The sequence below is a fragment of the Tamandua tetradactyla genome, chromosome 8 (assembly GCF_023851605.1).
Source record: "Tamandua tetradactyla isolate mTamTet1 chromosome 8, mTamTet1.pri, whole genome shotgun sequence".
NCBI lineage: Eukaryota > Metazoa > Chordata > Mammalia > Pilosa > Myrmecophagidae > Tamandua > Tamandua tetradactyla.
The window spans coordinates 106613071-106637654 of record NC_135334.1 but is presented as its reverse complement, the minus strand read 5'-3'; the positions used below and the strand labels follow the sequence as shown (position 1 = coordinate 106637654).

Below are 24584 nucleotides of genomic sequence, written 5' to 3'. Positions count from 1 at the left end.
TCCTGAGTCAAGCCGGGTTTCTCTGCATATTTACAAACATCCAGAAGAGATAGTCACATTTTATGCCTCCATGAGCTGTTATTCGACTATCTTTCAATGTCATTTGGGTATCCTTTTCTTGGAGTTTTGCCCCCCCCCCCCTTTCTGTTTGCCTTCTAGTCACGTGTGTGGCTTTGGAAAATGATGTTTGGATGTGAGTAGTAAATGAGGTGGGTAGGGGGAAAGCCCAAACAAGGTGACAATTTCATCTTCTTCTTCGTTTTTCAGACCAAGTAGGCACAATCAAAATGGGCAGGAGGAGGGGAGGTGGGTCCTGATTCCTTTGTAGGAGAGAATCAGAAAGACTGAGGGAGTCCACCCACCGCACAGCTGCTCCAACATAAAGCAGCATGTTGGGACTAAAGTAACCCTAGTCTCTGCTGCCCATACAAAAAACATATTAGAGTCCAAAATACAAATGCCCTTTTTAGGAAACCCTTTCGCTTTTCCCTTCCAGTAAATTGCATGCTACAGAGAAGCAATCGTTCTGACATTTCCATGAACTACTGAGAAGAAAACACAACAACGTGGAAAGTTCATCTGTCTGAAAACCAAGGGTTCTGATCTGTGGGAATATGCTGACACAGGATGCCTAGGAATTGAGCTCGAAGCTTAGTGCGGGAGGGTAGAGAGTGGACTTTGGAGTCAGGAAAACCTGGTATGTGCCCCGCTTAGCAGTGGAAATTAGCACGTGCTCTTTGACTTCTTTCTCAAAGCCTCAGTTTCCTTTCTAGTATTTAAAATGGAAATACTAGATCCTGGCTGACAAGGTTAAAATGAAGATTAGAGATGATGCATGAATGCAAGCTTTCAGCATTTGTTCCTCCACATGACAATCTCTGCACCTTTTGTATCAAAGATGAATGTTGCTGTTACTAAAGCAGAAAATCCGTCACTGGCTCTGCTAAAATCGTTCACCTTTGTTGCTTCCCTTCTGACAAGATTCCTAAAACAAATAGTAAGTGAGATTTAATGTTATCTGATTCTTGCTTCAGGATAGAGGGGAAGTTTGATCTTCATGTGACATGGTCTATTCTTCTAAATATGGGCAGTGTAACATGTGACATTTTCTGGCACATTTCCTATATTGTATACTGCATTCACATACACCAATTGCTTTGGGACTGGCTATAAAATAGCTATGTAAGTTGTTTCTAAAGGCTGTATACTGAAACACCTTCCTAAAAGCCCTGCTTAATTTTTTTCCCACATTGTAATTCATTGTTGGCCTTTTCTACAGTGAATTGCTGGAATTAACCAATAAATCAGCAGGAAAAGACATGCCAATTTCCTTCCCCGTTGATAAATTGCAGTGTGTGCATGGCACAGTGTTTTATTGTGTGTGTCTGTGTGTGTATTTTTTCCCACCCTGAATTTACTTTCAAGAAATACTCAAATCTAGGAGCTTGCCATTGTAAGGGGTGATGTAAATATGGTATTCAATTTCTATCATATATTATAAAAATCAACTCTGTTAATCAATGAATGACAGCTATTGACACTTTTATTATAACTATTTTAATTTTTAAATTTTCAATATTTTTCAAATAATAATTTTTTTTAATTTTATTGCCATTCAAGATGTATTCAAACGCATTTGTTTTTATTTCTGATACCCAATTTGAGTTGTTCATCAGGATTTCTCTCCCTTCCTGCTCTCAGTTTTCTTAGTAATTAACATAGTAATTCTACATTCAAAAAGTGATGTTTCCCATGAATCTGCATATAAATAACTCCTGTAGCTGATGTTGTGATAGTCTTTCTTTCTTTAACAAAATATAAATGTGGTACATTTCTTTAGGATTTATCTTCTCTTACAAAGAACTTACAATTAAGGCACTTCAACAGATACACTTATAAAATGACTATGCTGATGAGTAATAATCTCTAAATATGGTTTAGTTCCTGCTTGCGAAGCCGTATGTGCAACATGCTTCCTTCAGATCCATCTCTTAGTACCATACAGCAGCACGGGCAGAAGGTGCTTCTAAAGCACCCAGGCAACCTTCCCTAAGAGGTTGTCTTCTACGTGGTCTAGCCCAACACCTTGAGCCACAGCCTGTTTCTGGTCCTTATTTAGCTCTTTTAGCGCATGTGGGTCAAATTTTCCATCGATCGAATAGACATGACTATTTCCAAAGGTTTTGGTGAGGATGGATTGCAAAGTGACTCATGCAGTATCTAGTATAGAGAAGGCTTTCAGTAGGTGTGTGTACATTGCTCTGCAAAGAAAGAAGTCATGAGGGTCTTAGATGGAACCTTGGAAAACACTTAAACTAAAAGGAGAGTGAAAGCAAAAGTAGCCAGCAAAGGCCAACATGATACAGAAAGAGCCGTCACGCCCTAGGAATGGACAAACCCATGGAAGCCAAAAGAAAGAAAATATTCATGAAAGTTTTATGACATAGTCTCTAACAGCAAACAGAGTCTAGGGCAAGATCATCTAAAATGTGCTTTTCTAGAAGTGGTTTTAAAATATTGTGCCCATGCTCTGCCTTCATTTGGGACCAGCATGTTAATACCAGCGCCAAACCTTTTAATAATTCTGTCTCCTCCAAAAGACCAAGAAATATAAGATGAGAGAGAGCTTGGTTAGTAGAAAATCACATGAAAACAATGTAGGTGTTGGATTGACTGAAAGCTCTGTTGGAGGCCCCGCGAAAGATGGATGAAAATTGGAAAAAAAAAAAAAGAAAAACAAAGCAATAACATACAAATCAGAAGGAGTTAACAGAGAAAAGGTGTTCCTAACACAGAAGACTAAAGTAATGTGCTAATAGATGGTAATTATCTCTAGATTATTCTAGTCCACTATGGGTGAAACTCTCTAAGAAGAACTTGACTAATTTGAATATGTCCATATAAAGGTAAACAAAATAATGAGAGCATCAGAAAAGTATGTTAATTGAGGGGAAATTCAAGAAATAGAGGATGTTTCTTCAACCTGTGTCTTACAAACATCCTAGCAGGAAATGGAAGCAACCTTAAACGATTCAAGGAAATTTAATAAAGGGATTGCTTACAGAGGCATGAGCAGGTTAGGACAGAAGGACATGCTGGATGGAAGGACACATCCAATACCAAAAAAAAAATGTGTATCAGGAAGGGGTAGGAAAGAAATCCCTGAACTCTCTGTCTTTCTGACTTCCAAGTCAGATGATCCAAAGTGTTTCACAATGAAAAGCCTACTATGTAAATCAAGGAGCTCCCTGTTCCTGTGAAATCTGATCAGTAGTCGATTATCTGTTAGGTTTGTGGATACAATTTTTGCTTGGGGCTTTTCAGATCCCCAAATTCCATTATTCAAGGGCCTTCAACTGGTTCCATCTTTCTCTCAAAATCTTCCTAGGGTTCCATTACAATTATAATCTTTCTGTTATCTTTTTTTTTCTGTGAGGCTACTTTTGAGGCCCTTTTGATGACTGAATAGGTGGGACTTGATAGCTCACAGTGAACCTTGGCTTAAATAATATGGATCACAATAAATTCTCTGAGTTCCTGATGGTGAATTATTCTGTCTGGATTATCCGTGATGTCTGGCTGCCTTCCTCCACTGAGAGCATAGTCAGTAGGCACTTTCTTAAAATCACTGTCACCCACCCAAGAGAGCTGCACTAATTGTCTCCATTGTTTTGTGTTTGTCAGATAAGTTTGTGTTAGGTTTTAACTTCTCATTTCTCTCTCCAGAAAAATGCTTCCAACCAATGCAATTAGAAGAAAAAAAACAAAGTGCTTTTGTGGCAGAGGTACAAGAATTAGGAAGGAGAGAGATGGGGTCTCGACAAGGATCTGCCACTAATCAGCTTTCTTTACTTGTCCAAGTCACTTCAGTCAAATTTATCATCTATCAAGGGAGAAAAGGCTGATGTCTGAGGTTCCAACTCTGTTTTAGAATCCCAGAGTTTATGTGGCTTTGCCTCTCTAGGTCACCAGTGTCTTCATATTTGACCCTTCTTAATTCAGGATTTGCTAAAACAAGACAATAAAACACGCCTCAGTTTATCTTCCTTGTATTTACCCATACTAATCCACTCCTCGGTTCACAAGGTGGACAATGGAAATTTCCATTCAACTCCATAAGCCCAATCCATTATTGAGAACTATTATTAAGATTTCATTTTTAACATGCAACCATTTGCCTTCTAAGCACAAAGAAATTTATCAAGGTGAACATACTGCTCACAGAACGGTATCAAAAATGTAGTAACACTCCTCTCTCTACTCTACTTCCAACCCCTAAAAGAGCCTGAATAACCTCTAAAACAAAACTTTAAATTGTTTATCTGCACTCCAACTACTTCCTCTCCTGGAAAAACTTGCCCCTCAAATGTTTGGATTTCTACAAGGCATAGTAATGTCTTTTGTTGAACTGAGGCTTGTTCATTTCACAAGCCACGTCTGTCTTTGACATCCAATGATTATAAGGACAAAGTAATAAAGAGAAGGCTGCTCAATAAGCTGGGCATGAGGGATTGGGGTAGAAGGAGGAAGAGTAGTTTTATTAAGAAACATCAAACCATAGGCACTGAACTTTGGGACCAGAGTTAATTCAAGAAGTTTGAGAAGAGGAGCATATATCCTAACCTGATTGTCTCCCAAACATCTGGGACTCTAGCTCAGGATGGCAGTTTGGCTGGGATGTTATTTTTTCCTCTTTTCAATCCAGCTCCATTAAACACTACTGTGTTCATTTTCAGAATCCTTGACGGCTATCAGTAAATTAATCTAATAAAATCACACCTGTGAGACTTAATTAATGTTTATACAATTCCTCAAGATCTCTGGATGAAAGGAGCTAAGTGCTCAAATTGGAAAGTGTAACTGTTATTATTGTGCTGGTTTTATTTTTTCATTGAACCTGGCCCTCAGTTATAAAACACTGATGGTTGTGAGACTCTGAAATTCATTAATTTCAGCTGACTCTTAGGAGGACTTTTTCAAGACTTTGCAAATGATCCTGGGAACACCTCATTTCAATTTCTGTACAGTACATTATCTTTACTCATTAAAAAATTATCACAGTGATGGATTCTGCTTAATTTAAATTGACTTCTTTGTGGGGGGAAAAAGGCAATTAAAGTTAGGAATATTTAAAAGGATTCCTAGGTGGGGGAAAGTATTTCGTTGGAAAAATAAAATGGCACCTTGACACTTACACAACCTAATTCTCATTTTCTCTGATCAGAGAAAACACATTAAACCAAAGGTTCTCTCTGAGGCCTTTTGAGTGAGATTGTTCAACATGTGCTGTATGGAAAAGGTATTTCACCAACTGTTTGGAAATAACTGACATAAATGTTCCCTTCTCAAAGCAGGAAGTCAACAGATAATGTCTTAAATTGATAAATGAAGCAATAAGGGTTATTATTTAGAGAGATGAAAGTATCTCTAAAGTAAGAAATAGGGTAACAGATGGATCCAATTTACAGGGGACTGTCCCTGCCTTAGCACTGGAAGGCCAATGTCCTGGGAAACTCCTCGGTTCCAGGCCATGGGGACAGTTGGTCAACCTAGAGGAAAAGGAGTCCCTCAAAGGAGTGGACCTAGAGGTGAGCATGAGGATTACAGCCTTTCTTTCTAAACCCTGTAGTCATCTGAGTTGTAAATCATCTAGATGTATGGTTGATTTGATAATGTAAAAATTGAAGAAAGGTGATACCTTTTGGCAGAGGAGAAGAAAAGTGACCATGTATGGCAGGGTAAGGAGTCCTGCAGCAGGAAAAGCAGGGCAGTGAGTGTGGAAAAAGGAATAAAAGGTCTGAACCCCGTTTTGTAGAGCTTTTGCAGATAAAGAAGAAACTACTGTATTCCAGAAGGTCTTTTCTTTCTACCCTCCATTCGTTCTTCCTTCCTTCTTTCTTTTTCTTCCTTCCTTTTTCTTAAGCTTCATCTTACTTGTTTTCTAACCATTCATTATTTTAACTTCAAATAATGAGATTTTGAGATCTTCCTGATCATGCCTTTTTTTTTTTGGTCATTTAAACCAGATTTCTAAACCAAACTTTTAGAAATTGTTCAGAAGGTACAGATCTTAGCATCGCTTATTTGACTTAGGTTAGGGTTGTGAAATGAAATCCAAGACACCCAGTTAAATTTGAATTGCAAATAAGGAGTGAATAATTATTTAGCATCCATATGCCCCCCACAATATTTGGGACACACTAAAAATTGATTATTATTTGTTTATCTGAAGTTCAAATTTAACTGGGTGCTGCCTGCTTTTATTTGCTAAATCTAGCGAACTTAATTTAAACTCCATTCCCCCACGCCCCCATTTACATGTGATGTGGGGTGAAAGGGCCAGGGACTGGAATTGAGGAAGGGCTGGATTTCAGCCCTGGCTTTGTTATTTTGTTACTTGGGCTTGTTATTTAGCTGCCACGGACCTCAGTTTCCACATTCGCCAAATGAGAGGGTAGGTCCAGTTGTTCTCTTCACTCATCTCCAACTCTAATCTTCATAAATGGAAATTTATCTTGTTTAGAGAATGTCCTTGACACGACCAAAGAAACATATGAGCTGCGGTTGAGAGTGTTGATCTGATCTGCCTCTTTCAAGAGAACATGAGTCCAAAGCTTGGACCTGCTTCCACCCTGTGTCCTGTGCCTCTGACCAGATCGTCTGAGGTAACAGAGAATTCCTGCGAGGCTGAGTGCAGGGCACATTTTATGACTGTTTTGGAATTTGGCAACAGGAGAATCTGAACTGGGCTTAGAAGGTCAAGAGTATTTCTCATAGTGTCTGAGTGTGGAGGAAAGACAAGTTCAATGGCAGCTTTATCAGGAGGGTAATGCTGGATATGTCAGGCTTACTTCCCAAAATACGCACCCAGCTTCCATGACCCAACAGAGTTGACTTGCCTAGTGTGACTGTCTTTGGAAATTTCATATTTTAAGAGACTGAGCAGTTTCCATGCATAAGTTGAATACCACCACTTTAAATTTAGAGCTGGGAGCCAGGGCAATGCAGTGAAAATTTCACAAGCTTTGAAGTCAGTAAGGCTAGGATGCAAACCCTGGTTCCACCACACATTAAGATATGACTTCCAATAAGTTACTTCATCGTTATATATAAAACATGGAATGGTTCCAGTTTAATGAATACTTAGCATGATCTAGTGCTACAGGCTTTATTTGCTCATTTCAATAAACCCTCCCAAAATCTCTCGAAAGTAGGCGCTAGTCTATATTATAATTATAATACAAGTCTATTATATGATTTTATATTTTCCAGCTGTAAATGAGGAAACTAAAGTTAAGAAAGGTTATAAATCTGATCAGGGTCCCATGGATTATGGTAGTGAAGCCAGGTCTTGAAACCAAGTCCAGCCGTCACAAAACTTTTAATACTCATTGCCTACTGCCTATACATTTTCCCTGATCCTCTAGGTTCTTCCATCTCTTTAAACATGTATCATTCCTAGGCTTGTAGTGAGAACTGAAGGATGTCATGTAAATAAAGCACTTAGCACAGTGCCAGCACTTATTGGCACCCATTAATGTGTTATTTTCATACTGTCTTCATTTGACAATGATTAATGATTGTAGTTACTGCTAACCAGGAGAAATATTATGTATTTGTTTTTTTCCCTCCCCAGATCAAGTGATCTGGGCACATAAAACCACTCAAACCTAGGAAACAAAAGTCTCACGGATTTGAGATGTCTGCCCGACCCCGCAATATGTCATTATATTGACAAGGGGTTAAGGGACTGTGACTTCTGGGCCAAATCTGGCCAACCACCTGTTTCGTAAATAAACTTTTATTGGAATATCGCCACACTCAGTTGTTTACATGTTGTCTGTGGCTAATTTCATGCTACAATGACAGAGTCGAGCAGTTGCAACAGAGATCTTATAACAAGCAAGGACTAAAATATTTACTATATGTCCCTGTACAGAAAAAGTCTGCTCACTCCTCTTATAGACCGTATTGATTCAATAATTGTAATTGTAAAATTTGGAAACAAATGGAGTCTCAGCATTAGTCGGGAAGGGAGGTTTTAAAGTTTTGTCGTGGAGCTAAGATTCCATATGTGGAACAGTTATTGCTGAGAACTGAACCAGAATAGCTGCATGTGGCTAATTTCCAAATGCATATAAATGATGTTGTGATAGATAAAATAAACATTTATTTAAAAGCCTTACTAAATTCGTAGGAGCTGTGGGCTTTTCAACCAATAAATAGTAAATACAACTTCTGTCTGAAGGGGCCCCAGAATGATTTTATGTTATAAAAGCCCAGTATAAAAGAGAAAGTATTTTAGCCATCCTAAGAAGTAAATCCAACAAATTTTTCAACAGCACTTCAATAATGTCCCTTGCTTTCCAACAATGACTAGAGGTTACGGGTGACTCTTAGGTATTTGCTTTAAAATAAATAAATAAATAAATAAAAGGATATATGATTTAGACCCACTGTTAAATGCATTGTTAGAGATTTCTCCAAAGTTATTAAGATCAGAATTATTGTTTTGTTATTGTTCTCGCTGTTTAATTCAGCCATTTTTTTTCACTTTTCAGATTGATCACCACCCCATGAGTAGAAATGAAAAGGTTATATCATTTGCACATCATTGTGTATTTTATTGTTGCTTTTGTTGTCCATTCTGTCCTCCTTTGTATGAGTTAGGAATCTTTCTGCTATGTATGACTGGAAAAAACAACTTGAAATGACTTAAGATGGAAAAGATGATTTTATAGGTTCAAAGGTCCACAGGTACAGCTGTCCTCAGGTGTGGCTTGGTTTAGGGCTCAAACAATGACGGCAGCAGCCAGCTGTTGGCTTTGCTTCCTGTGGGTTGGCTCCATTCTCATGCTTTGCGTATTTTAGTCTTCTTTCTCAGAGCTAGCAAGTCGATGCACATGCGTCATACCTGCACTCCATAAATTACATTGGAAGAGAAAGAGTCACTCCTTTCCTCCAGAAACACCGGTTAGTGTCTCTTCACATTTCATTGGCTCTAATCCCCTAGCAGATGCAAAGATGAGATAGGTTGGCTGGTCTAAGGCCATCCAGATGTATCCACCCGTTCAAACCACACTGGTTGAAAGTGGAGGAAATTTCCCAGAGGAATCAGGGCACTCCTGCTTGAAGAGGGACGAGGGGAACGATGTGGATGATGAGGAGGTGAACAATCTATGTTCTCTACAGCCCTGGAGCATGTTTTGCGCTCCCTGAATTGTTTTAAATTCTGAACTGCACAGAGGTGGTAAATTTCTGTAGTGAAAAGTACGCACTTTGGAATCTGACTTCTTGTGATCAAGTCCCAGTTCCCCTCACTAGCAGTGTGACCTTAAGCAAATTACTCAAAGTCTTCATGTTTACTTTCCCTCCCTGTAAAATGGGATAAAAAAATAGCACCTTCTTTACAGAGTTAACTCATTAACTAGATGAGTTAAAATTTATAAAGCATTTTGAACATCGACACCTAGTAATCACTGTATATATCTTACTATTATTATTGAATTTAGGCTGGTAATTGAAAGATAAATGAAATATGGACAGAGTTGCACAAATGTTTTGGTGTTTCCAGTCTGGCGATCTGCATCAAGTTCATTTTCTATTGCAATAAATGAGAAGATGGGACTCTCCCTCTTAGGATTTGTCCCCTTTTTATTAATCAGAATGGTTTAGGTGATGCTGTGATAACAGGGAATCCCTACACTTTCCATGCCTTCAAAAAACTAAAGAATTATTTCTCATTTATGCTACATGTTCACCACTGTGTAGAAGCTTTATTCTACACAGTTGTTATCCTCACTTTGGGAACCAGGCTGATAGAGCAGCCACAATCTGTGGTCTCTGTTTAGGGATCTCCAGAGAAACAGAATTGAGAGGATATACATATTAAGAGATCTGCTATGGGAATTGGATCACTTGGCCATGGGGGTTGGAAAACCCAAATTCTCTAGGGGGACCACAAGCTGGAAACTTCATAAAAGGGAATTCTGAAATCTGACATGTCAAAAGTCTGTGGGGCAGGCTGCAAACTGGAAACTCTCATGGTAGACTCTATTTCTTCCTTCTGACTCCTGAAATCCTCATTTCTCTCTTTAAGACCTCCAAATGATTGCATGACAAGAGTCCTCTTATCACTGAAAGCAATCTCCTTTGTCAGTTGTAGATGCAATCAGCCATCAATATTTACCCTCACAGTAACTAACTGGCCATAGTTTGCTTGACCTAACACCTGGACACTATAACCTAGTCAAGTGACACAAAAAAATTAACCATCAATATCTCCGTAACAGAAGGAAAAGAGAATGTGGCAGAAATGCACAGGCTCTTAAGGCTTCTTCTATCATGTGACACTCATCATTTCTAATCAACATTTCACTGCACAAAGCTAGTCACATGGCCATAAGTAGCTGGGACAGTGCAATGCAGCTTGTGTTGGAAGGAGAGAGAAAATAACTGTGGACAATCCTAATGACCATCATATTATTTGCTGCTATTCGTACTTATGAGTGGGATGTCCTCAGGTAGCTTACAAGTTTTTGAGCTATTTAATTCTTGTGGATTTCACAATAGTATTTAGTTCTCTGAACAGTAGATTTAATCAGTATTGTCTGACATTGTTACTATATTCCGAATCAATGTTCCATTTGGATTATTTTCTTTTAAGAAAGGTGGATGAACCAATAGGCTCTCAGATAAAGCGGAACTATGTTCAAATTCAGATTCAATCATTTGTTAGTAGGGTGACCTCAGTTTCTTTATCTTAAAAATGGGGACAATAATATTTACATATAGTTTCTGTAATTATTAAATGAGATAGTATGCATAGAGTCCTTAGTTTACTTTCTGGTGCATAATAAATGCTCAGCATATGGTGGCTGACCTAGACCTTGGGAAATATACCAGCATTAGACCATTTTCCTGTTATGATTGGCTAGACCATGGAAGCAGACTGTAGATATTTCCACAGCGATCATTCCCTACCTGTGAGCCAATTCTTGTGAATGGGGATTGTCCTAGTTTACTAGCTGCCAGAATGCAAGATACCAGAAATGGAATGGCTTTTATAAAGGGAGTTTAATAAGTTGCTAGTTTACAGTTCTAAGGTTGAGAAAATGTCCCAATTAAACAAGTCCAATCACAGGCAGGGAAGGATACCTTGATTCAAGAAGGCTGATGAAGTTCACGGTTTCTCTCTGAAGTGAGAAGGCACATGGCGAACAAAGTCAGGGCTTCTCTCTCAGCTGCAAGGGCACATGGCGAACATGGCATCATGTGCTAGCTTCTTTTCCTGGCTTCTGGTTTCGTGAAGCTCCCCAGGAAGCATTTCCCTTCTTCATCACCAAAGGTCGCTGGTTGGTGGACTTCGGCTTCTCGTGGCTATGTCATTCTACTCTACTCTCTCTGAATCTCCCATTCTCCAAAATGTTTCCTCTTTTATAGGGCTCCAATAAGCCAATCAAGACCCATCCAAATGGATGGAGACATGTCATCACCTAATCCAGTTTAACAACCACTCTTGACTAAATCACATCATCCAGGGAGATGATCTGATTGCAGTTTCAAACATACAATATTGAATAGGGATTAGTCTACTTTTATGAAATGGGATTTTGATTAAAACATGGCTTTTCTAGGGGGCATACTTCCTTTCAAACCAGCATAGGGATGAAGAGATTTCATTCATCCTGGTGCCTACCTGGCTGGGAAGTACAAGTTGGCTGGGGGGTCTATTCTTCAGCAGACGAGACAGCTGACCACAGGCCGCAGGAAGTAGACCAAGTGCCAGGGCTGGCTTCATGGTGTGTAACCTGGGCAGTTGCACAGCCCCATTCACAGAGCATCCTACATTTGGTTCAATGTAGGATGGTGACAAATGCTGTGCTGTCACCAACTTGAAAGTCTTCATTTTTGAACAGGGGACCCCACAATTACATTTTGGACTGGCTTCACAAACTATGTAACCAGTCCTGCCAGGTGCACATGGGTCCACAGAGCCTCATGTTTCTTCTCCATTCCCTGCCCCTCTTCCCATCAGAGGAGGTAGCAGTGACAGCAGAAGGGATGGAGCCCCAGCTTCGAGAAGCACTTAAATGTTCTAGCCCTAAGAGAAACAGAGAGGACTGGTGCTATCATTTTCCTAGAGAGAGCATTCTTCCTGATATCTTGGTGTCCCGGTGGGTGGGAGGATGTAAACAGGCACCATGTATTGCTAATGGGGCTTCTCCAGCTTTGACCACCTGGGGGGTGTGATCCAGTCTTGGGGATAATGGCCACGTAGCTGCCTGGCAGAAAGGGAGAGGGATGGATTTATGTGTTCCACCACTATAAAGCTATAACACTTAGGGCCTAAAGCAATTATTTTTTGCTATAATTTGCTCATCTGGGAGTGGGAATGAGAAATGAGCATCTTCCTCCTGCTTAGGAAAATTATTTCGGGGTTCTACAGAAGCAGTAAGGATCAGGGCCGGCTGGAAGCTTCCACTTCAAGGATGTCATGAGGCTCTGCCAAAAGGGTCAGGGCAGCCCACAGGCCAGCTGAGATCAGCACACTCCCTCACTGCTCCCAGGGCTGGTTGTCCTACAGGAGGCATCAGACACACCATGAAAACTGTTGGGACCCTAGGGCTGTCCCGTCACTGGGTATCTCAGGGATGAATCAAAGATATTCCTGAGGTTTTTATCCTTATGAAATATATTCAATACCCAGAAATGTGCAGAGAATATAACAGGTAACCATGTACCCATTACCGTGATTTAACACATACTGACAATTTGACACATATATTTCACATCTTTCTTTCTTTCTTTTTAAAAAAGAAATAGCATGTTTCAAATGCACAAGCGTTCATTTTTTCCCCTTTCCTTCCTTCTCTCCCCAGAGGAAGTGGTGATGTGACTTCCAGGTCATGCTTTTATACTTTTACTACAAATGCAAGTGTTCATAAACAGAGCTTGCCGTGTTTTCTAGGTTTTGAAATTTTACATAAATCGCATCATACTGTGTGTATGTTTCTACCACCTTTGGCCTCTCAGTATTTTTACATAGGCTTGAGCCATAATGGTGTTCATAGGTGAAGGTCTAGCTCATTCATTTTGACAGATGAATAGTATTTCATTGAATGATATGAATTATGCTATACTTTGTTGATTCACTCCCCTAGCAGAGATCGTGGGCATCTTAACCTTTTCCTCACTTTAAGGAGATTACTTCTAAAGTTTCAACATTAAGCATGATGCTTGCTAAAGATCTTTGAGATATGCTCTTTATTGTGTTGAGGAAATTTCTGAATGTTTCCAGTGTTATTATTTTACCAACTGCTTTTTCTGCATCTAATGAGACAACCATTCGATTTTTCTCTTTTAATCTGTTAATACAGTGGATTTCATTGCTAGGTTTTAAAGGCAGATGCTACTAGTTATCCATCCCATAGTCTTCCCTCTTTTTTTTTTTCCTTTTAACAGAATTCTGATTTTATTCAGGGTAGCAATGGTGGAGATGAATTATGATAATACTCTTTCCTGCTTTTCTATCCTTTCTTTCAGCTAGAGGTAGCATTCTGGCCAATCTGGCTGATGACCTGTAATAGAATTCTGCAAAGAGGATTCTAGAGGAAATAAAAGGAAAAAATGTGACAGGTGGAGCCCTTCACCTTTCTTCTTCCTTCCCCAAACATGGATGCAATGCTGGAGCTTCAGCAGCTCTCATATGACCATGAGTAAAAGGTTAAAAGTCCTGATACTGACGAGCCACTAAACTAATACTGGCAACAATCTACCACCAGATTTCCTAGTTGTATGAATAAAATAAATGCCTATTTGTTCAAATCAATTTAGAAAATTTTCCTGCTACTGGAAACTGAATACCTTTCTAATTGATGCATTTTCAATTATAACCATCTTTATGCTCTTGGAATATACTCTACTTGGTTATTATGTATTTTAAATACAATATTGAATTAATTTTGCCAATATTTTTTTTTTATTTTTTCATCTGCATTTATTTGTGAGATTGTTCTATAATTTTTCCATCAAATGCTATTTTTTGTTTAGTTCTGATAGACCCATAACAATGATGGGCAGCTTTCCCTCTCTTTCATATCTTCGAAATAGTTCACATTAGACAGCACTTCTGTGTCAATGTTGAAGAAGTGATAAGACTCACCTGTCTGATCTAATACTTTTTTTTTTGGTGAATATTCAGTTTCTTTAATGTACATTACAATAATCTGTTTCTTCTTGATTTAATTTTGGTAATTCTTTTTTTTTTTTTCTGGTAAATAATCTGCATTCCAGGAATCTACAGTCTTCAGATGGGTTCCTGGTCCAGATAAGTCTTGCACCTAGCCGATCCTCTCTAGAACATCAGATAGTTCCATCTCCCTACCCTTATTCCTAATAGTGACAGACCCTTTCAGTAGCAAAATTTTAGAATTATCATTGCCCAAACAACCCCAAAGAGAGGTATGGAAAGATCAAAGATGATGGTGGAATTATACATAGAAGATAGGACTTAACAAATGAATATGAATGCTCAATCATTAAATTGATAACTATTTTAGTCTCTAGTATTTTAGAGCAGCTAGAAGTAAGAACCTAAAATTGTGAAATTGTAATCCATGCCAAAGTCTACAACTAATTGTGGTGCTGTGCTTTGAAATTTATAGCTTTTTTGTATATATGCTATTGTTCACAAAAAAAGAAGGAAAAAAAGTCAATTGTGATGATAAAAAAAGTATTTAAGCCTTCTAGCCTCCTATATTCTGGAGCAGCTAGAAGGAAAAGTATGAGAGGATGGTACGGTAGCCCATGACAAACTCTGGGATCTATCCTGTAACCACTTTTTGAAGAGTACTTTGAAAACTATTGCTTTTTTATTTCTTTGCTTTGTATATTGTTATACTATACAATAAAAAAAGTTTAAAAAATATTTAAAAAATGTATCTGCATTATCTAGGACTTCCAAAACCTGTAATAAAGTTGCTCATGAAATTCTCTTACAGTTTTACCATCTCCAATGAGCCTAAAGTTATTTCCATTTTCATTCCTAATATTGTCTGTTGTGTTTTTCTCCCACGATCAATCTTGCCAGCTAACATATTGCATTAGTTTTCACAGACTCAGCTTTTAACTTTCAGACTTTCTCTATACTTTGCTTTGTTTGTTTCTATGTCATTGATGTCCATACTTAATGTTTTCTCCTTCTATTTAAGTGTACACTCCTTAATTTGACTGCTTAAATAATTTTCAGCCTTTTCCTTAAAATTTATGCATTTAGGGCTACGAATTTCCCTCTTGAAGTCCTACTTTAACTGTATCCTGAGTGATTTCAGTTATTCAGTTACAAATATTTCATGAATCCCATAATGATTTTTACATTAATGCATGAATTATTTAGGAGCATGTTTTTGAGTTTCCAAATATTTGGGTTTTCCTTCTTTTCATAATTGATTTCTGATTTTATTGCATTACAGAATATGAGCTATAGGATAATGATTTTTTTGGTATTTGTTGAGATTTCTTTACCAAAAATTATCAGTTTTTCCATGTGTGAATGGCTTTGAGAAAAATAGGTATTCTCTGTTTGCTGAGTACAGGATTTATATATCCATTAGAACAAACTGATGGATTGTGCTGCTCAGATTTTCTATAAGCTGCATTGATTTTTGTTTACATTGTCTACCGATTTCTAGGGGTTTTAATTCAAAAATTTATTTTATCTTTACATATTTTGAGATTACATTTTTGGTGCACTCAGAAACAGGATGGTTATACTGTGTTGGTAAAAAGAATTTAACCATCAACAATATCCATCTTTGTGCCTAATGATATTTTTTCCTGTAAGTCCATTTTGTCAAACAATAATATTGCTATACAGCTTGCCTTTCAAGAAGTTTATTTTTTTTAAGTTATGTATCATAACAACCCCCAAATTATTGAAAGATAGTATGTATAACATAAGTCTCTTCCCCACTCTTGTCCATTCCTAGGAGGAAACTGTTGCCATTTCCTGCATAAACTTTTTTTGGGGGGGGAAGGGGGGTGCATCGTCCGGGAATCGAACCCGGGTCTCCCTCATGGAAGGTGAGAACTCTACCACTGAACCACCCGTGTACCCCTGTATAAACTTTTGCAACTGTTCTATGAGCATTTAATTTTGTTAATCGATCTGTTCTTTTGTTAAAAGTGCTGGTTCTTTGGTCTTTTGCAATTAATGCCTCTCTTTGATGGTACTTTCATTTCATGAAATTGTGTGATGTGTGTGTGTGTGTGTGTGCGTGCGCGCGCATGTGAGCTCATCTTTTAAGAGGGTGGTTGTTGTTGCTTTGTTTGTAAATAAGAGACCGAATTCTATGTTGTGAAAGTGTTTCCAGAGAGATTTTATCATTGCTTCTGCCAGAGTCCTAGTGGTCTTAACATTTCTGACCTTATTTATATTTTAATTTCTCATTTAGTTGTCTTTCCCTTTAAAGACAACGTGCGTGTTTACAACACACCTGGGTGTGGTGCATACCTGGGGTTTTCTATTTCACAGGTAACTTTTTTTTTCCCCACCCAGACAAGCTTTCTTACTACATTCTTCATCTAGAGGGTAGAGCTCATCCAGAACCCTTTTCCTAATTGGGGTGGTTCTTTGAGGCTCCAGGAATTATGCAAGTGGCTCAATTCTAGCTTCTCCTGGACTAAGTCCACGTCTATCCCCTAGAGCATTAGAATTCCAATGCCCAGCATCTAGGGACTATATTTGGGTCCAAAGCCCCTGCAGGTTGGTTTTAGTTTGTTAAGTTGCCAGAATACAATATACCAGAAATGGAATGGTTTTTATAAAAGGAATTTATTATGTTACAAGTCTGCAGTTCTAGGCCATGAAGATGTCCAAATTAAGGCACCAATAAGAAGTTACCTTCACTCAAGAAAGGCTGATGCTGTCCGGAACAACTCTGTCAACTGGGAAGGCATGTGACTGGCATCTGCTGGTCCTTGTTCCATGGCTTCCAGCTTCTGATGCCAGTGGCCTTCTCACTAAGCACCTGTGGGCTTACACCTAGTTCCTCCAGGACACAACTCTGGGAAGTTGCTTGCTTAACATCTCATGGGAAGGCACATGGTGACATCTGCTGGGCTCTGCCTGTGTCTGGGCATCTGTACTCTCTGTTCGCACTCCAAGCGTCTCCAAACGTCCATGTCTCTGTCAGCTCTGAAGCAATTGTTCTCTAAGCATCTGCATCTGAGGTTCCTTCAGAACATCTCCCCTTTTAAAGGACTAATCAAGACCCACCTTGAATGGGTAGAGTCACGTCTCCATCTGATCAAGAGGCCACACCCACAATAGGGCGTGCCACATATTCGTGGAAGAAATCTAATCAAAAGGGTTTCCACCCTACAACCTTGAATCAGGATTAAAGGATTTGACTTTAATCCTGGGGTACACAACACTGTCAAACTAGCTGCAGCATCAAGTATCTTACTATGTTGGGTTTGATTTCTTTGTTTCTGGTACTTGGGAATTCCCCTTCTTTCTTTCAAACTCAGCTAGGAGTTATATTTAATTCATCATTTCTAAGTGTTTAATAAGAGGGGATCCTTGTCCCTGTCAGTTCAGTCTACCTTATTTTCTGGAAGTCAGAGTTGTCAGATGTGAAGATTAAAATACATCAATTGTATTATCAGTGTTAAACTTTAAAATCCATGTCTATTTTTAATGTGATCAAGATATCTTTTAACTTCAATTAAGTTAAAAAAAAGCCTCCCTTGGACAGGTGGAAGTACCTCTAGGACATAAACAATCCCATGCAAACTCCGATAGGCAAGAACGATTCCTGTGTTTATTTTCTTTAATTAAACTCATATTTTTATTCTGAAACAAACACTTAATGATTGCCCTACTGATGCCATACTTCTTTCCCTACTTGTCCACTTCTTTTTTATTATTATTAATTTAAAAAAAAATTAACTAACACAAAATTTAGAAATCATTCCATTCTACATATACAATCAGTAATTCTTAATATCATCACATAGATGTATGATCATCATTTCTTAGTACATTTGCATCGATTTAGAAAAAGAAATAGCAAGACAACAGAAGAAGAAATAAAATGATAATAGAGAGAAAAAAATAAAAATAAAAAAAATATAAAAAAAACCAAAAAAAACCTATAGTACAGATGCAGCTTCATTCAGTGTTTTAACATAATTACATTACAGTTAGGTAGTATTGTGCTGTCCAAACACAGAATCAGCAAAGAGGAGGCCATGCGCTGGTTCCAACAGAAGTATGATGGCATCATCCTTCCTGGCAAATAAATTCCTGTTTCTGTCCTACTTGTCCACTTCTTCCCCCCACCCCCCATCACTCCCCTCTCTCAACCCCAAGCTGGGTTGATCCATAGTTACACAATGACATGTGCCAAGACTTCGGGAAAAATGTGTTGTTGTGCTAATTGGTCATATGTCCACACAGATTCCCACTGATTGTTCATTTTACCAAGCAGCATAATTCTTCAGTCTGGTAATTCTGATTTTTTGCTTTGTTTATTTGTTTGTTTGCTTTATTTGGATGCAGGAATTTGCTTCACAAGGCTGCCAATGGTTCCTTTTACCTAATCCACAATCGTTGCCTCAATGACAATGAATTGCCTACTAGCGATACTGCTAGAAAGAAGGACAAATTCACTTCTGGTATTGAGTCTAACAAACCTCTTTGCGGAATTGCTTCATCTCTTCACCCTGGCAGTTCTTTTGTTTTAACTTTTAATTTGGAAATTAAAAGAAAGCCTCCCTTGGACCCAGATACCCAGATCCACCAATTTTAACATTTTGCCACATTTGCCATATCATTCTGTCTATCTATCCAGCCAGCCAGCCAGCCAGCCAGCCATATATACATACACCCATTCATTTTCTGAACACTTAACTTGTATTCATAACGCCCCTTGAACACCAAATACTGCCATGTATCTTTCCTAAAAACAAGGATATTCACCTATATAGCCACCTTAAGTGCAGTTATCAAGGTCAAAAAATTTAACATTGAAATGCTAGTGATCAATGAAAGGGAGGCGTAAGGGGTATGGCATGTAAATGTTTTGTTCTGTTTTTGTTTATTTTTCTGTTGTCTTTTTATTTCTTTTTCTGAATTGATGCAAATGTTCTGGGAAATGATCATGATGATGTATATGCAACTATGTGATGATATTGTGAGTTGCTGAGTGTATGTATTGGGAAGGTTTGTGTTTCTTTCTTGTAATTTTTTTTTAATTAATAAAAAATTTTTAAAATGAACATTGATATAAAGCTTTCATATGTCCCAATAATGTCCCTTTGAGTCTTATCTCCTCCTTTGCTAGATCCCATCCAGTGTCACGTGTTGCCTTTGAACCCTGGCAGTTCTTTTAAGAAGAAAAGTGAAGTTCTACTCCACCCTTGAGTCTTCTTTATCTCCTTCAATCTTTCTCCTTCTCTAACCTGGGAAGTCACAGGAGCAAAAGAATGGGATGGGTGGAGAGACTGTAGCAAGACTATAGAAAACTTCTCCCTCATATCCTCATATTTTGTCCATTTGTTTGGTCTATGCCTATGAATAGCCTCCAGTCTCAGAGTCCTAGTGTTCTATAAACAAAATCCAGGACGAAAAGTATTTGGCAGGCAACCAACTACATCCCCCCCCCCCCCACCAATAGAGAGTTGGTGATTACCTGCCTGCAATGGGGAGTAGGAAAAAAAGATATAAAGGAGAAAAACGAAAGATGAATTTGGCCATTCTTCTCTAATTAATCTCTTCTGTAGCTGTTATGCACAGAATCATACGGGATTATATTCATACAAAATACACAGTATTCAATGTTTAAGGAATTCCATTTTTTATACAAAAATAAAATAATAAAATACAACTGTACAAAAGAAATTGATGAAAACAGTTGAAATGTATAGGACTCAATGTATGAGATCATCAGAGATACTAAACCAGGGCTCTCTGACAGGACCACTTCACGAGATCCAACTTCAGAACAGTAAAGGTGAGGTGGCAGCTCCCTTCCCAGCTCTCAGCATTATATGATGCACACACAATCCATGTCAGCCTTTGTAAATATGGCAAACATAAATACTACACCTGCTAGAGAAGGGGCTTGAAATGAAACTGCTCATGAAGCTGAGCTATCGTAACCCAAATGGGCTCTTCTCTGGGTACGCCTTTATTACATGAGCTAGAGTCTATAAAGTATTTAGCACATGCGCAGCACATAGTAAGTGTTTGATAAGTGGCAATTGTTCTCATAACCAATAGTTTTACTATAAAATCTTTCTCATTACTTTCAAGAAAGAGAAATTTTACATTTGATTTTACAAAAAATATAACGTCTTGTTTTACCTTCTCATAACTCATTTCAGATACATGGCTCTTATTCTGCTTTCCCAATGAATTTTTAATTTTATTTGTATCTTCTACATGCTCCTATCCCCAACCCTCCGTGAAATAAATCTATTTGGAAAGATATGCAATTGACCTGTGGCTTCTGTGAGAACCAATATGTCATTAGGTAATCATATTTCCAAAAGCAGATACATCGGTAATGAAAGACAAATGTTTTGTGTAATTAAAGTTTATTAGTCAAATAATTTTCCTGGATGACTGGAATTTTTCTCCAGAGAAAAGTAGTCAAAACTCTTTATATTTAGAACCATGTATAGTTGTCACTATATTCAAATTTTCTCTTCAATTTTTATTTAACATGATTTTCTGTTATTTAAGTGACCTTTGTCCCAAGACTCAGAGCCAGCATATAATGAGCATGAGGCTGTGAGTTGGGGTGGAAACTATGACAGAGCGGCATCAGAGATTTTAATGAGAAGAGAAAATACCAGGAGAAAAAATAATGGTAGAATCCAATGTTCATTTTAGATCAAATTAAGCAAAAATATTTACTTTAGGAACAGTGAAGGATCAAATCTTCATCTCCCTGGTATAAAAACTACCCTTTAAACCAGGTCTGAGTCAAATCGCATGGAAATGTGAACAATAACTCTTTTTATTCTTCAACCTTCCCAATCCACCCCACGGAATAATGAATAAGCTATCCAGTGTGACCAACAGCGTGCTTCGTGTGTCTCACATACAGGCGCCATTCGTCCTGGAAGGGCCCAGTAAGTCACGCCGTGATAATTTTGGCTATGTTGGCTGGATTATGATGTGAGGATGCTGCTACCAAATTCACAAGCTCTGCTCGGGTAGCAGCCTCAGGAGTCATACTGTGAGCTAAAAGCTTGCAAACGTCACTAAGAAAAGACTGTGTATCTGTGTTTCATTACGGAACTCATGGATAAGATGTCAGTCTCCAGACCTGCCTTTTGCTGTATTTGTGAGCATGAAAGCACAGTAATCTTTCCAAAACAATGTTTAGAACGAAATATGTCCCCCACGACCACGGGGCCCCGGATGTTAACTGGAAATTTAAATGTGAATGTAGTGATAACAGGAGTGAAATGAAGTAATTCAGATTTGCCTGAAAGAGAACAGCTCCCTTTCTAAACACTCCAGCCCTTTTTCAAGAAGCCTGATTCGCAGCCTGAGCACATGTATGAAGGCCTTTTTTTTTTAATAGTTGAAATTTTTTAAAAAATTAGGAAATTATACATATTTTATTAAGGCGTTGATTTAAGTAAATTATCTGTTTGAAAAACAATGTTTAAAAAGCTTCTGGCAATTTATGTTTTAAAAGCTGCTGGCCATTTTTAAAAGGTCATAGAGAGCTATATACAAAGAGATAAAATTTGCCATTTGGGCATGATTGCAGATCAAAAAGGAAACTGTATACATTAACTTATTTTTAAGAAGCAATCTGTCTCAATAGAATTATCTGGTGATCAACAAAAAAACATTTTAGAGGGCAGATATTACAGTCCTGATACTGATTTACCAAGCTAACTCTTAGAAAGGGGCAAGATAAAAGTGAATATAGAGTTTCAGCATTTTGACCTCAACCTTTGATAGCAGATAAGAACAACGACTATGGAGGAAATGAAATACAGCAAAGTATTCTTAGACCACAGTGTGCAGAGACAGAAGAGCTTATTTTTCAGTTTCCATGATGCAAGAATAAAAGCATTGTTTCTTTCTCTCTCAGATGATAGGTATTTCCCTATGTGCCAAAGTAAGGAACTAAAGCTGAATCTACTTGTACATCCTACCCAATTTCTTCCCTGGAATGTGAAAACAAATTAAGAGAGAATTTTAAGTAGTTATGATTTTTACTTACATAATTCTGAGAACATTTCTAATTTACAAAACCCTTTTATGTTCACCGTCTGGTTTGATTCTGACAACTCGGAGAAGTAAACCAACTGAGATTCTTATTTTTCCCCCTTTACAAATAAAGAAATACGTTCAAAGAGGCTAACTGATCTGCCCAAGATCAAAATTGGCAGTGTCTGAGCCAGATGCAAGGCTTTGCCGTGTGAATGCACAGCCAGGACATTTTCTCCACTACCTGCACTCTTTTTTTGTGCTTTTTACTCGTGGTGTCCCGTGTTGGCAAACAGTTTTTATTGCAGCAGATTCGGGAAGCTTTTAGCTAATGTGTCTAGTGTCAGTCTGGTTTAAGATTTGCATCAAAGAAAAAGGGAAAAATTCTCTCTCCTATCCTTCTTTTTGCTGGGACAAGTACTCATCCAATGTCTGGGATAATTTGTGATATTTGTGCATTGTCCAGAAAGAAAAGCACTAAAATGAGTTGTCATGTGTGCGTATAGAAAAGCCATTTGAAATAAAGTCATGCCAGCAGAAAGTGAGTATACTGATAGTCCAATAAGCACACTGTAACAGAATTCCCAACTCCTGCTATAGTATGTTTGAAAGCAGCATTTTCACTCTACTTTAAGACCAGAATAGCTAAAAAGGAAGGAGAGGGGAAAAGAGGACCTCCGAATTTCCCTACCCTCTAATCATAGTATTGAGAGTTCAGAATGTTTCTGTTGTTTTTTCAATTGATTTTATTGTGGTTTGCTTTTACATGTATAGTAAATATATTTAAAATATATTTAATGAAAAGCCATTAAATAGACCAATTTTCATAGCAAAAATAACAGCATATTTACAGCAGAGTTCATGATCCCTCCCCCCATAAATTTGTTTTTACTTTTTAAAAGCAAATCCAATATCACCCTGCAAAGAGGGAGGTATGAGTGATACAAATTCAGAACACATTATTGTAGGAGAAGAGTCAAAAGCAATTTATTCCCGAAATTTCTTGACAAATAGATTCTTTTTTTGCGTGTAAAAGAAGTTACAGGGTGGTGCGACAGTGGCTCTAGGCTGCCATGCCGGAGACCCGGGTTCGATTCCCGGTGCCTGCCTCAGCCAAAAAAAAAGAGAGAGAGAAAGAGAAGTTACAGGGAATGAACTGCTTTGCCCCACTCCCAAAATTCAAAGGTTATGTGTGGGCTTTGAATTATCTAGGGTTGCATCAAGTCATTCGACACTCAATAAGCAAAGGGCCCTGGCAAGAAAATTGTGAAGAAGATTTGGACTCCTTAATTTGCCACAAAGTCTGAAACAGAGATATCATGGAAGTGGAAATAGCCATGATGGCGATGACGATGATAATAAATAGCCAGTATGTACAGAATACTTGTTCTGGGTCAGGCACCAGAGGAGGCACCTGCATGAATGATATGGTTGAACACTGGCTTCATGGACAAGGATTTGGAAGCTTGGTGAGGCGAGGTGACCTGCCCAAAGGCGCACTGGTAAATGCAGTAGCTGCAGTTCCAACCCCGCCCGGGAAGGGGGCTTAGAGAACAAATCAGGTACTCCGGTTCCAGTTCTAGCTACTTTCTAACTCTGTGATTTGGGCAATTCACATGACTTTCATGCATTTCAGTTCCCTCATCAGTAAAATTCCCAATCTGTAGTCCATGAACTCCAGAGGTGGCAAGGGACAAGAAGAGGGCCAAGTCCATTCCAAGTGACTCAGTTACTGTTGCAGACTAAAGAAATGATAAGTTTTCTTTATATATGTGCCTCTATTTTAGAGGTGTATACATTTGTTTTTGCAATATTAAAAACAAAAACACTTAAAAAATCATTTCTGAATTCATAGACTCTTTGTCTCCAGGTATGTTTTCAAACAATAAACTAAAGAAGATATTATTATCAAGATAGGATTCCTGAAAATATTTTTGCATGAACTCGGACCTTAATTTCTTCAGAAGTAAGAAACCATAAGCCAAGATGTTCTTGAAACTCTCCCAATAGTAAATGTCTGTAATTGCAAGAGAGAATTTAAATGGCTTTACTACCAGTGTACTTTATTAATTCTTTCAACTTTTTAAAACTTTCAGAAGCAATGCATATTGATTACTTCCCCTCACTCATAGGTAGTTTTAACAGGCTGCATTTTGGGGCAAAGGCAGTACAGCCTGGAATGTTCCATCGAGATGGCTACTAAAAAAGCAGAAACTGGTAGATTTAGCGATGGCTGTTCTTTGATCCTCAGTAATGCTTTTTGTGCTTAAACTGGCTACTTTCTATGCTACTGGAGGTGAGTTTGGCAAGTTTTAGGAACTCTTAGATCTTGTCTATGTCG

The 24584-nt window shown here is 38.2% G+C and overlaps 1 long non-coding RNA gene across 1 annotated transcript in view; it reads right to left on the bottom strand.

Annotated features, from left to right (window-relative positions):
- Positions 1-24584, bottom strand: part of LOC143644815 (uncharacterized) — a 207538-nt gene that overhangs the window by 28152 nt on the left and 154802 nt on the right. The window lies entirely within an intron of this gene.